Below are 12759 nucleotides of genomic sequence, written 5' to 3'. Positions count from 1 at the left end.
CGAACCACCGGCGTCCTGGACCAGGACTCGTGGTTTTTGTGCTTTTAGCTGTCTACAGCACTTTCGCAAGCGGTTCAGTTGTTTAAAGAGGGATTCCGGTTGGTCTAAATCTTTCTGATTAATTTTGAAAGAGAACGTGAAACCAGAAGGTCAGACCTTTCCTTAACCCTCTGGAAAATGGTCTCAGAGAAACTAGCATTTCTAGAACAATAGTTCCTAACTTTTGGGAGAGGAGAAAAGGGGTTCCAAGGAGAAATCAAGTCCCTTATTTTCAGAGTGTTTCATCCATAGATTGATAAGAACTGCAAAAGGAGACTGGCACAGTGGTAGAGTACTTACTTGCCTAGCGCGTGTCAAGCCCCAAATCCAGCAGAGTGAAAGAGAAAAAGCCAGATTGCATTTAATGCATACATTTGTTCATGATTCAACTGACTGCAATTAAGCGTGTTCTGAAAATATGTGTTGAACATGTGCAGATATTTTTCTTGTTCTCTACACTATGTCATTAACGTCATAGTTGGTAATATAAATACTCCAGAGATAATTTAAGTATGTGAAATCAGTCAGGTCATGGGGATTTCCAACTAAAGTCACAGTTACTGGAAGGCTGAGTCAAGAGGATCAACCCAGGCCAGCCAGAGTAACAAGAAGATCCTCTCTCATTAATAAAGACTAGACCTACAATCACAGCTTTTCAGACAGTTGAGGCAGGAGGATCAAAACTTTAAGGCCTATTCTGGGCCACAGATAAAATTCAAATCCATGTTGAGCATGCCTGAGCAACTTAGACTCTCAAAATAAATAAATAAATAAATAAATAAACAAACAAACAAACAAAACTGCCTGGGCATGGTGGTGTTCACTCTAATTCCAGTACTTGAGAGTAAGAAGCAGATCTCTGAATTCCAGGCTAGCTTGATCTCAATAGTTCCAAGACAGCCAGCACCACATAATGAGACCCTGTCTCAAAAACAAACAAAACCACAACAACCAAATAAAGAAAACCAGAAAGGGTTGGGGATGTTGAGAAGTGAAGCATCTAGCACCTGTGAAGCCCTAGGTCGAAGCCCTAGTACTACAAAACGAAGACTGGAAATAGTAGCCCACACTTATAATTCTACTCCTAAGTTTTGAGGAGCAAAAACCTAACTGAAAACATGAGATGTCAGTGTGAAACCTGCCTCCATTCTTTCAGGTTCTAGGCAGTTTGGGTAATCTAGGAACTGGGACAGGTTTGCAAGGTCAAGGCTATGTTGAGCTGTCAGGTGTCCACTCCAGTGCCAAAACCTGTAAGTCAAATATTTATGTGAATACTGTGCCACTTAATATAAGCCTTGAGCAGGCTGGAGGGATGGCTCTGTGTTTGACAGCACTTGTTCTTTCAGAGGATCCAGGTTCAGTGCTCAGAATTCACATGACATCCTCCATAACAGGATCCTGGACCTTAACCCAATGGACTCCATTGATGGTAATGCCATTCAGGCCATAAATTCAGCAAACAGTACCACTTGCTGAAAGGAAAACAAAGACCAAATCCATCAAAGGCTGTAGTTCCAGTCTCTAAATGTACTAACCTTGCTTAGCTGAAGTTTGTCAACTCAAATTGTTTTTGTGCTTACCTCACCCTCAGTAAGACTTTGGGCTACATTGGGATTCTGAACACCCAGTGAGAGGTCACTGGTCAGCTAACAAAGACTTTGTATTGTCTAAAAGCCATGTCTGAGCAGTCTTCTCTGGTGGATACACAACACCAGAAGTTTAAAACATTCATACTGAAACTTAAGATTTGAAAAAGAGAAATGACTTAACTCATCTTAAGATTTTGTATCGGCGGTTATTGTGTACACACATAAGCATTAGGGAAACCCAACATACAAGGTTGTCTCTTCAGGGCATCTCTTTGTTTCCCATGTCCTATGATTAAACTCTGGGAAACTATAAGAGCCCAACCCAGACAGGATGATTAAATTACCCAGATCCTTGAGTAATGAGGATATATGCTTCTCTCTAACCAGGTAAGGAACCAAGACCACTAAAGTGCTTGCTGAGGGTGGAGGAGGCACGGAATAGTTAGTACAGCTAGGTAGTTATAAATACCTAGAGGCCACGTGAACTTAGAGAAAAGAGGCTTGTAACTGACATGAACATTTTTGTCCTGTTAGAAACATGTTTGTGCGTACAGTAAGCGAATACTGTGTTGTCTCCCATTTCTTTACAATGAAATGTAATATCTATTGAGATGTCAGTGGCTCTCTCTTAAGTCTATATTATCATATTTAATGTATAGGACTAGTCATTCTTCTAAGACTTTGCTATCTAAGCCCATGGGAGACCAGAACCTTACATTGAAGATTGCAGACTCTGGGCATGGGAACTACAACATTTTGTGTTTTCTTAGCTGGATTTTGATGGTTTTTTTTTTCCCTTTTGATGTGATTGTTTATTTGTTATAGCCCTGAGCATATAACTTGGTTTTGATTTTTATAGCTCACTTAAAGAGACTTTGGACTTTTAAAGTGTTGGGATTTGTAAAGACTTTGGGGTTTTAAGAAATACATGTGTGTCTGAGCACATATCTGTACCACATGCATGCAGTGCCCTCTGAAGCCAGACAAGTGTGTCAAATCTCCTGAAACTTATTATAAACTGTTATGAGACATGTCCTTGTCTCCACTCCTAAATTTTTAATAAATTTTTCTAAATTTTATATATGTTTTTTTGTCCCGAATGTATGTATGTATGTATGTATGTATGTATACCACAAATGTGCCTGATACCCTTGGAAGCCATAAGGTGTCAGGTTAGATCTTCTGCAACTGGAGAGATGTGAGCTGCTATGTGGGTTCTGGGGATTAAACTCAGGTTTTAAAAAGCTGGAATACATTGTACATTATGAAGTAAGCATGTGACTTTGACAACTAGAGGTGAAAGTTACGGTTTTAAAGTAATGTCTGTCTTTGTGAATTTGACACTACGTGGGATCCCCTGGGGAGAAAGCCTCAGTGTAGGCTCATCTACATAATGTTTACCTATGGGCACATCCATGGGGGGGGGTTGTCTTGACTGTCTTAACTGCTGTGGGAAGATCCACCCTAAATATGGGAGGGGCCTTCTGTTAGTGCTCAGATGAAACAACATGGAAGCCAGAGAGTTTTGCTCTCTTGCCTGCTTGACCTCCACTCTCAAGGCCATGTTCATCTGTTGCTGCTACTGATCCTTTAGCTGACATTAGGACCAGCTTCTTCAGGCTTCCAGTGTAGATGGAAGGCCTGAAGCTCCTCAGGAGTCTTCCAGGCCTTCAGCACCAATGAAGAACAGCTGAGGTAGGTACCCAGCCTTTGGGCCTGAGCAGGTACCAGGTTCTTGGTCTTCGTGGTGTGAGCCAACTCTTCTGGACTTCTCAGACCACATTGTGTAAGCTAATAACTCTCATCTTACTACATATCCATCCTCTCAGCTCTCTTCCTCTAGAGATCCCTAAGGTTGTACACCCCTGTCCAAGGGTCAGCTTCTCCCACTTGTGCTTTGTTGTCCCTTGCTCTGTTCCTAATGAGTGGACAAATGTGACAAAAGACTCTTCCCTTACTTACCTTGACTGAGTCTCTTATTTATAGGACCTACTTAAATGGAGAGAATTAGCTTTCCCAGCCCCTGAAGTACTCCACGTCTGAGCTATGTCTTTTGTCCTAGAATACATGAGTTTTGGGTGTGAACTTTGTAGAGGTAGATATGTCACAATGTCAGAAGATTGGATGCTCCTAAAAGAAGAGGTTGAAGACAAAAGTGAAACACTAAAGATCAGTTCTTGAGAAGGTAGGAGGGGTTGAAAACCCGGCCCTCACTGATGCAGAGGCACTTCCTTAGGAAGAGAGGATGAGAGAAGCTCAGGTTCTCCAAGAACATGAGAGCCACCACATTTCTTTCCTTGATGCCACTGTTCCACTGCTCTGCTCATTTCATCTTGGCACATGCTGTTCTTCCTCGCGCCAGACACTGGTATGGGCTGGTGATAGACATGAGAATGAATCTTGAGACTCTCCTGAAGATAGAAGGTGAACTCTGGGCTAAACCATAGCATTCAGTTCCACAGAGGAGGGGACAGAGCTGACCTCTCAATTGAAAAGAGACAGTGGGGCTGGAGTGAGAACCCAGAAAAAGGATCCTGGGGCTGTGCTGTTTGTTCATGGTAGCAACAGGCTTGTTCCTGTTCATAAATGAGACATCAGAAAACAGCTGGCTGAAATAGCATGTATGTGGGTCCCACCAGTATTCCAGACAGTCCCAACTTAGTGCCATTTTCATCTTATCATTGGAAACCACTCCGCTTTCCAGATGCAGCCCCTTGGCTACAGGCTGGGCTTCCCCTTCAGAACCCAGCCTGTGCATGCACACTGCCTCTGCTGCAGAGCTCCCTCCATGTTACTGTATGTCAGCTTCTGATGATGGTTATTTTGGTACATCCCAAAGTAGTGCAGGAAGGATTTACCATAACTTAAGAATTGAGTGAGGCTCTTAGAAAAGGCCCACAGAAAAGACAGACCTTCTCCTAGGGCTTGAGCCTGCTCTCCTTCCAACCCAGGTCCTAGATTTGTAACCAGATTCCTTTATGGCGTCTGATGGTTTAGAATTTTAAGAGACTCAAACTTCAAAGCCTTCACCCTCATCTGTAACTGCTGCCACAGTCTTCCTATCTTGAATAAAAACATCTCCACACTTCCAGATGCTTGAGACAGATCACTACATCTAATCAGTGAATGCATCCATTCACTCTTCCTCCAGGCCAGAGGTCCACAGTCCAGCCACATGCCAATTAATGTTAATTTGGCTAATGATACCTAGGTATTTTTGTTACATACTAGCCTAGATATTGCTGTGAGTGTGGTTTTATGAGTCAGTAGACTCATAAAAGCTGATAATGGGTTTTATTCAGTGATTTGAAGCCACCTCCCACAACAAGAAACCAAACACCTGACCCCTGAAGAAGGAACTCATCCAGCTAACCCCCTTTAGACCCCATCTGCATTGTTGGCTACTCCCTCCTGTCCAGCCTGCTATCCTACCTTATAGTCTTTGAACTTCCAGCTTTCCCAACCTTAGGAGTCAATCCCTTGAAAAAGGAAAACACTCTTGACGACTATGGGCCTTGTTCCTAGAATGTTATATGGCCAGACTGGTTGCTAGAACTGCCTTTTCCCACCGCTTAGTCCAGCTGGTTGTGGGTCTTCACCTGATAGCATAGCCTGGACCATTATTCCTAATGGGTTTGGACCATTTATTTTTCTGCCTCAGCTGGACTGTCTTTAGCGCATTGCTGAAGCTAGTCATAAGACATGGTGATCCTGACGAGTGTGCTCAGTGGTCTAGTATCCAGACACTTCCTCCCCTCCAGCTTCCCTTTAGTAGTGAGTATCTGTCTCCCAGGCAGCAGAGTAATTCCCTTTGCCAGTTTCTTCAGTGCCATGAGGGACCTGAAATGGGTGAGCACTCTTAGCTGCTGGTTGAATGCAATCATCGTTTCCTAGTGAAAGCATCCGAGCATCTTACCTTTGGCACAAGAACCCTGGGCCAGCAGAGCATAGCTTCCAGGGGTGGGAAGCAAACAATGTTGCTAGTCACTGGTTTTCCACCCCTTGCTTTCTGGAACCCTAGCTACAAGACCACACAAGGCTGCTAGCACCCCGTTGGTTCTGTTCTGTCAGCTGAAAAGCAAGAGCAGGTCTTACCCCTTCTGCTGTCTTGTGCTCCCCTGCCACTATCTGTGTTGCCAAGGGTTCCGAAGCTATGAATAAGTCAGTGGGTATGTAGGATGGCCTATGTTTGGTGAAAACGTGGGCAGATGGGATTTTAGGCTAAGGAAATTACTCAGTTTGGGTTCAAGTATTAAAGGCACAGCAGAGGTAGAATCAAGTTGAATCCTATGTTGTAGGAGTTAATAGATTAAGGGAGTGGGATTTTGGGGCAAGATCTCACCCAGCTAAATTTAGGTCCAGGCATGGGTATTACACACCTCTAATCCCAGGAGACAAAGCCAAGCAGATCTCTTGACTTCAAGGCCAGCCTGGGACAAAGCAAGTTCTAGGTGAAGAAAAGCTTAAATCTAAGCATGCTGGTACACATTTTAATTCCAGTAGATAGAGCCATGCAGAGACCTCTGAGTTCAAGGTCAATCTACAGAACAAGTTCCAAGACAACCAAACTTAGGAGGTGAGGGAGTTGGAGAACAGAAAGTTGATAATGTAATAGAGCAGAGAGGCCACCATGTTCCAGCTCTGGCAAGCCACAGAGCTCAGCAGTTTCAGCCATGTGGCTCTGGCTTTAGAGTCAAGAATAGAAGTGACTACTGGGACAATTAATGCTGGTTAGCTGGAGCTAAGAAATTAGCAGTGATTAAGGAGAAATCAGCATCAGTGAGGTGAAATCTGGAAAAGTTTTCTAAGAGAACAAAGAAGCTGTGTTCCAGAGGTTGCCAAGGTTGTACCTCGTGCTGCAGCAGGACTTGGTAATGTGTAAGAACCACCCAGGTGGTACTGGTTTTGAAGACATGAAGAGGTCATGGAGAGCAGCAGAGGCTTGGCACTGTGAGAGGCCATGGAAGACTATTGGTGAAGGTGCAGCCTCAGTTGCAATTGATGGCACAGAACTGAAGGGGTTATGCAAAGAATTTGAGGCTTGGTACTATGAGGAGAGCCTATGAGAGGCTATTGGTTGAAGCCTAGTTGCAGTTGAAGATGCTAGTGTATTGGAGATGCCAGTACCCTGGGATGATCACCAAGAACAGCAGCAGTGGAGTGGATCAACCTGAAATTAGAGTGCTACAGAGAACAGAGCAAACAAGTGACTCAAGCCCTTTGGAAGAGTCCAAAGGATCATGTGTGGATCCCAGACATTGGAACAAGGAGCTGTGAAGCTGAAGTTAACTTGGAGACCCCAAAATGTTAAGAGATGTCAGAGCCATGGGATACTTGCTGAGGGAAGCTGCTAATGGAGTGGAACCAGCCCAGGAGAAAGAAGTTTGTTGCAGTCAACAAAGATGAAAAAGGAGTGGAGATCTGAAAACCACTTTGACATCAGACATGGAGATGCAGAGGTTGGAGTTTGCCCAGCTGGTTTCCTGTCTTGCTTTGGGGATTGCAGTTAAATGATTGAATGAATCTCAGAAGAGACTTTGAACTTTGGACTTTTTTTTTTTAAAGATTTATTTTATTTATTTTATGTGTATGAGTACACTGTAGCTGTACAGATGGCCGTGAGCCATCATGTGTGTGGCTGCTGTTGAACTCAGGACTTCTGCCGGCCCCGCTCACTCTGGTGTAATCTGCAGCTGTCTTCAGACGCACCAGAAGAGGGCATCCGATCTCATTGCGGGTGGTTGTGAGCCACCATCTGGTTGCTGGGATCCGAACTCAGGACCTTCGGAAGAGCAGTCAGTGCTCTTGTCCACTGAGCCATCTCACCAGCCCCTGAACTTTGGACTTTTAACATTGTTGATACTGCTATAGACAATGGGAACTCTGGAAGTTGGACTAAATGTATTTTGCATTATGATATGTTTAGGTATGGCCCCCATATGCTCATGTGTTTGAAAAGCCTATGGGAGCCAGGGAGTGACACTATTTGGAGATGTAGCCTTGTTAGAGTACATGTGTCACTGTGGGCTTTTAAGACCCTCATCTCAGCTGCCTGGAAGCCAGTATTCTGCTAGCAGCCTTCAGATGAAGATGTAGAAGTCTCAGCTCCTCCTGCACCATGCCTGCCTGGATGTTGTCATTTTCCTGCCTTGATGATACTGGACTGAACCTCTGAACCTGTAAGCTAGCCCCAATTAAATGTTGTCCTTATAAAAGTTGCCTTGGTTATGGTGTCTGTTCACAGCAGTAAAACCCTAAGATACTTAGGTCTTTTATTACTAGTTCAGAAAGTTCTGTCTGGGTATCAGAAGTGACTTTAGTGTTAGATAAAAGATCTTACACTGCTAGCTAGCTTTCATGGTACCAGAAGATTTTATACAGGTTGGGAGGCAGGGGAGGGGCGAGGAAAACCATCATTCTTTTTACCCCAAGGTGATCCCTACAAACTATAGTACCAAGTCACCAGGCAGGGTATCCCACTGATGTAATAATGGGTGACTGTTATGGGGGTACTTATGAAGTAATTCATGCCTCAATGTTGTAAACCCAGGCCAAATCCCATAGCTGAGGATGTCATAGGCCCTAGGGGTGAGCATGCCACTGTTGTTAGCTAATTTGCCATGTCAAGCTGTCTTCTAGATACTTGTCTACACATAAACAAATGCTATCCCTAGCCTAAGAGAAGCTTCTTTTAGGTGTGAATGATGGAGAATGCAGAGACACATGAGTGCTCAATGTGCTGAGAAGGGTGATGATTGAAGTTCTCCCTAAATAGGACACTGTGTGCCACCCCCTCTAAGACTCATGGCTGGTCGTGGAAGTGGGGACAGGATGGAAGAGCTGGAGAATAAGAAGAGGGCACTGAATTTCTGTCTGCTTAGTATGGCTTCACAAAAGCTGAGGCCTACCATGGGCCAGCACAAGGCTGGGGCTGTCAACAGGCAGCTATATATTGGGGTGGGGCTCATGGGCCTCGCGGGGACCTGTTGGATACTGATGGATTCTGAGGATAGGGGAGCTATTGTCTCCAGCTTTGAACTAGCTGAGGTGCCCACCTGGCTGTAATAGTTCTAAGCACATAGCTGTCGTGGTTAACTAGACCATAAAAGACATGCCTATGGGAAGGACTTATAGAGAAGGGGGTTGGGGGGCTGGGGATTCTAATGGGGAAATGTGAATAATTAGAGTGCACCCTATACATACACGACATGGTTAAAGAGCAAATTCAGTGAAAGCATTCTTGAAGCATCTTAGGCTGGGGGAGGTGACCCAGTCATTAGAGTGCTTGCCCCACAAACACGAGGACCAGGGTTCTAATTCCCAGCACGCACATAAAAACTGGCATGTCTGTAACTCTAGTGCTTGTGAAAGGCAGGGCAGAGACAGGTGAATCCCCGGAGCTTGCTGAGCAGCCCAGGCTAGCCCAATAAGTGCACCCTGGTTCAACTAAAGGCCTTGTCTCAAAATATTAGTGCATAAGTATGGGGGGGCAGTGAGATAGCTCAGTGTGTAAGGCACTTGCTGCCGACCCTGATGCCTTTAGTTCAATCCCACAGAGTAGGAGAAGAGAACTGGCTCTACCTCCAGAGGTTCACCATGACACACGTGCATACATACACATGGTGGAGGGTTAATTTTAAAAGGTTCAAAACAGCAAGCTATTGGAGTATGGTGTGAATAAAGGGTGGTAGTGGCTGCAGTACACCCTGTTATCCTCGCGTCCGCTTACTCTCAGTTTCCTTCCCTTGGTCTGTATGTAGCAAGGGATGCTGTCAGTGTGAAAGGCATCCTGGAAGCCACTGGCGTCTCCTTGCATCTTCCGGTCTGTATGTAGCAAGGGATGCTGTCAGTGTGGAAGGCATCCCGGAAGCCACTGGCATCTCCTTGCATCTTCCGCTAGAAATCACAGCTAGAAACCACAGCCAGCACTAAGCACTTTCCTCCTGCAGCAAGGACACTCTTTTGAATGAGGAGAGGTTTTCTTCTGTATGATGTATAGAATACACCCAGGAATCCCACAAACAGTGGGCCACGGGGTCCTGGAGAGAAGTAGAGATGAAATAAGTGTTTCCAAGTGTTTTTGCACTCTTGTCACTAAAGTATGCAAGACAGTTGAAGAGTTTCAAAGCTGGGCTGGGTATGTACCTCAGCTGGTAGAGTGCTTGCTGCCAGGCATAAAGTCCTGAGTTTGACCCAACCAACTTGGGAAGGAGGAACAGGAAGATGAGAAATTCAAGGTCATCTTGGAGCTACATAGTGAATTTGAGGCCAGCCTGGGACTCATTAAGAGCCTTTTCTCAAAAAGAAAAACCTCAAAGCCAAAAGTGTAGAATACTACCACCGGGGGGTGGTGGTGGTGGGGGAGCACATGCCTTTAATCCTAGCACTTGGGAGACAGAGGCAGGTGGATTTCTGAGTTCAAGGCCAGCCTGGTCTACAGAGTGAGTTTCAGGATAGCCAGGGCTACACAGAGAAACTCTCTAAAAACCAAAAAAAAAACGAAAACAAAAAAAACAAAAACAAAAACAAACAAACAAACCCCTACTACTACAAGCAAGATGGATGAATGTGATTTCCACAACCCTTTCATTTTGGGGGGCATTTGCGACTGTGCATCATCGCCTTTGACAGAACCCAGGATTTGAAGAAAGAGGGATGCTTGACTGCTAAGTGTGCATCAACAGAATGTTCAAAAATGGGTTCTTATACACTGACTCTTAAGGGTTCCCAGAATTATGACGCCATCCTGTCTTTGTGTTCCAGTCCAAGACCATAAAGACCTTCATATACACAGCAATTTCCAGATAAGCAGAGCTGGTAGTGAGGGTGCTAGCAAAACTGCAAGACAGTTGAAGAGTTTCAAAGCTGGTCCAAAGGTGGTCCTTACTAAAGCTGCTTCTTCACTGTGCTTCCAATCCCCAGCTGTCCTTCCATCTGCCCCCTCTGGTGTCTTCATGTTGAAGTCAGCCAGATGCATAGCACTGGAGCTAATTAGTGTGCCCTCTGGCTCACAGCAAGCACCATGGCCTCTGGCAGGTGGCACACTGACACCAGTGTTAAGCAGCTAAATGTTAGAGGGGCAGAGGTCACTCCATGTCTGGAATTTAATTTCAAAGGTAGGTCGTCCCATCGCTAGGCTTCCTTGCCCTCTCTCCTGCTCTTCAGGGGCTATTAGCAGAAAATACCCCACGGGTGTAGGAAGCTTCCGCATCCTGCTGCAGTCTTCTTCTCCTTTGTACGATAGAGGAACAGAGGTTGTGTGGCTGCTTTTGTAGGAGCAGTTCTTCCTGTGTCAAGAAAAACCGTATGGGGTGTCATTGGAACTAGAGTATGACATATATACATCTTAGGTGTGGGGAAGTGTGATGGTGTGTATATGCTTGGCTCAGGGAGTGGCACTATTAGGAGGTGTGGCCTTGTGGCAGTAGGTGTGTCACTGTGGGTGTGGGCTTTAACACCTTAGTCCTAGCTGCCTGGAAGCCAGTCTTCTCCCAGCAGCCTTCAGCTCCTCCTGCACCATGCCTGCCTGGATGCTGCCATGCTCCTGCCTTGATGATAATGAACTAAACCTCTAAACTTGTAAGCCAGCCCCAATGTTGACCTTGGTTGTGGTGTCTGTTCACAGTAGTAAAACCCTGACTAAGACATGAAGGATATTCTCAAAGGCAGCTTGTATCAGACCCACCTCCTTAGAACAGTCACAAAAGCTAATGGTTTAGGAAGAACATCTGTGTAGAGGCACTGACGGATGACCAGGCATGATGCCTTTGCTATTCCCTCCAGGCATCAGCATATCTGCGCTGAACCTGGAGGCAGAGGAAGGAGCAGACCAGAGCCCACACAGTCTCAAGATGCTGGAGAACAATCACAGTATGGTGAAAGAGTGAATGAGAAGATGTTTGTGAATGCAGGTTATGAGAAACAAACTGTTCATGGCCTGTTGCTTAGTAGAGCCTGGCTTCTCTCCCCTGGATAATGACTAAGAGAAAGCAAGTTCTGTAGGCATTTATTTTTTTAAGATTTATTATTATATGTAAATACACAGTCACTATCTTCAGACACACCAGAAGAGGGCGTCAGATCTCATTACGGATGGTTGTGAGCCACCATGTGGTTGCTGGGAATTGAACTCAGTCAGCGCTCTTCCCCACTGAGCCATCTCTCCAGCCCCTAGGCTTTTATTCTTTAAGATCTACTTTAATAAGGGTACTTAAATGCTTTAACCTCCATTCTAGGCCACTATCCACCAGAGGGAGTGGAGATGAAAGGTTAAGAGAGCAAAGGAGGATGTGGACCTGTTTAGAAATAGTTCTTTGGGGTGAATCCAATCTTCATTGTCAGGATATCAGCAGTTCACACAAATCAGCAGTGACAGTTTGATTAGAGGAAAATGCAAGGCTCTGTCAATTGGCCTGAGTCTGTGAAGTGGCAAGAAGCCCCGGAACACCACCAGAAGTTCTTTGGTGTGTTTCTCTCTACGAGTTCACAAGTGATAATTCAGCAAAGAGTTGCAAGGCAAACCAATACCACACAGCATCATCCACTGTCTGTTGGATTATATTTATACCCTTCCCTAACATCAGTGTTCTCTCAAGCATCCACTCTAGCAAAACATCGCATGCCCCTTTTCCAGGCAACTTCTAGAAATACACCACATGTCTGTTTTTAACAAAACATCCTCCAACGTGTCTGCTTCAGCAAAAACATCCTCTCATAAGGCAGTTTCCAGAAAAGCATCACATGACACAACCGAGTCTCCAAAGAAGCCAGAACTTTCCACTTCTGAGTTCTAATCAGAAAGTTGCCTGCTGAGCAGGGAATTTAACTGTACCAGTAGAGTTCTGTTTCTAATCTCATGCAGCCACCAGGATGCATGAGCTATCTCCGAGAGCTGCAGCTTGTGTCCTCAGGTAGGGCAACGTCTTCCTGTACAGTTAGCTCAGACAAGCACTGCCAGTTCAGCTCTCTATTCTTTCCCTTTCTGTTTTCTGTGGTCACCAATTCCTTTAGTCTGCTCGGCATTCCTTCAAACAACACAAAGTGTGATTAATTTGGTTTAAGTGTATTTGATTACAAGTCAGTCCCATCCTAGTCCTGTATTCCTCTAAGTCTAGAGTATATTCTCATGGTA

This window comes from Mastomys coucha, unplaced genomic scaffold (assembly GCF_008632895.1).
Source record: "Mastomys coucha isolate ucsf_1 unplaced genomic scaffold, UCSF_Mcou_1 pScaffold11, whole genome shotgun sequence".
NCBI lineage: Eukaryota > Metazoa > Chordata > Mammalia > Rodentia > Muridae > Mastomys > Mastomys coucha.
The sequence above is the reverse complement of the archived record's forward strand: the minus strand, read 5'-3'. Positions refer to the sequence as shown.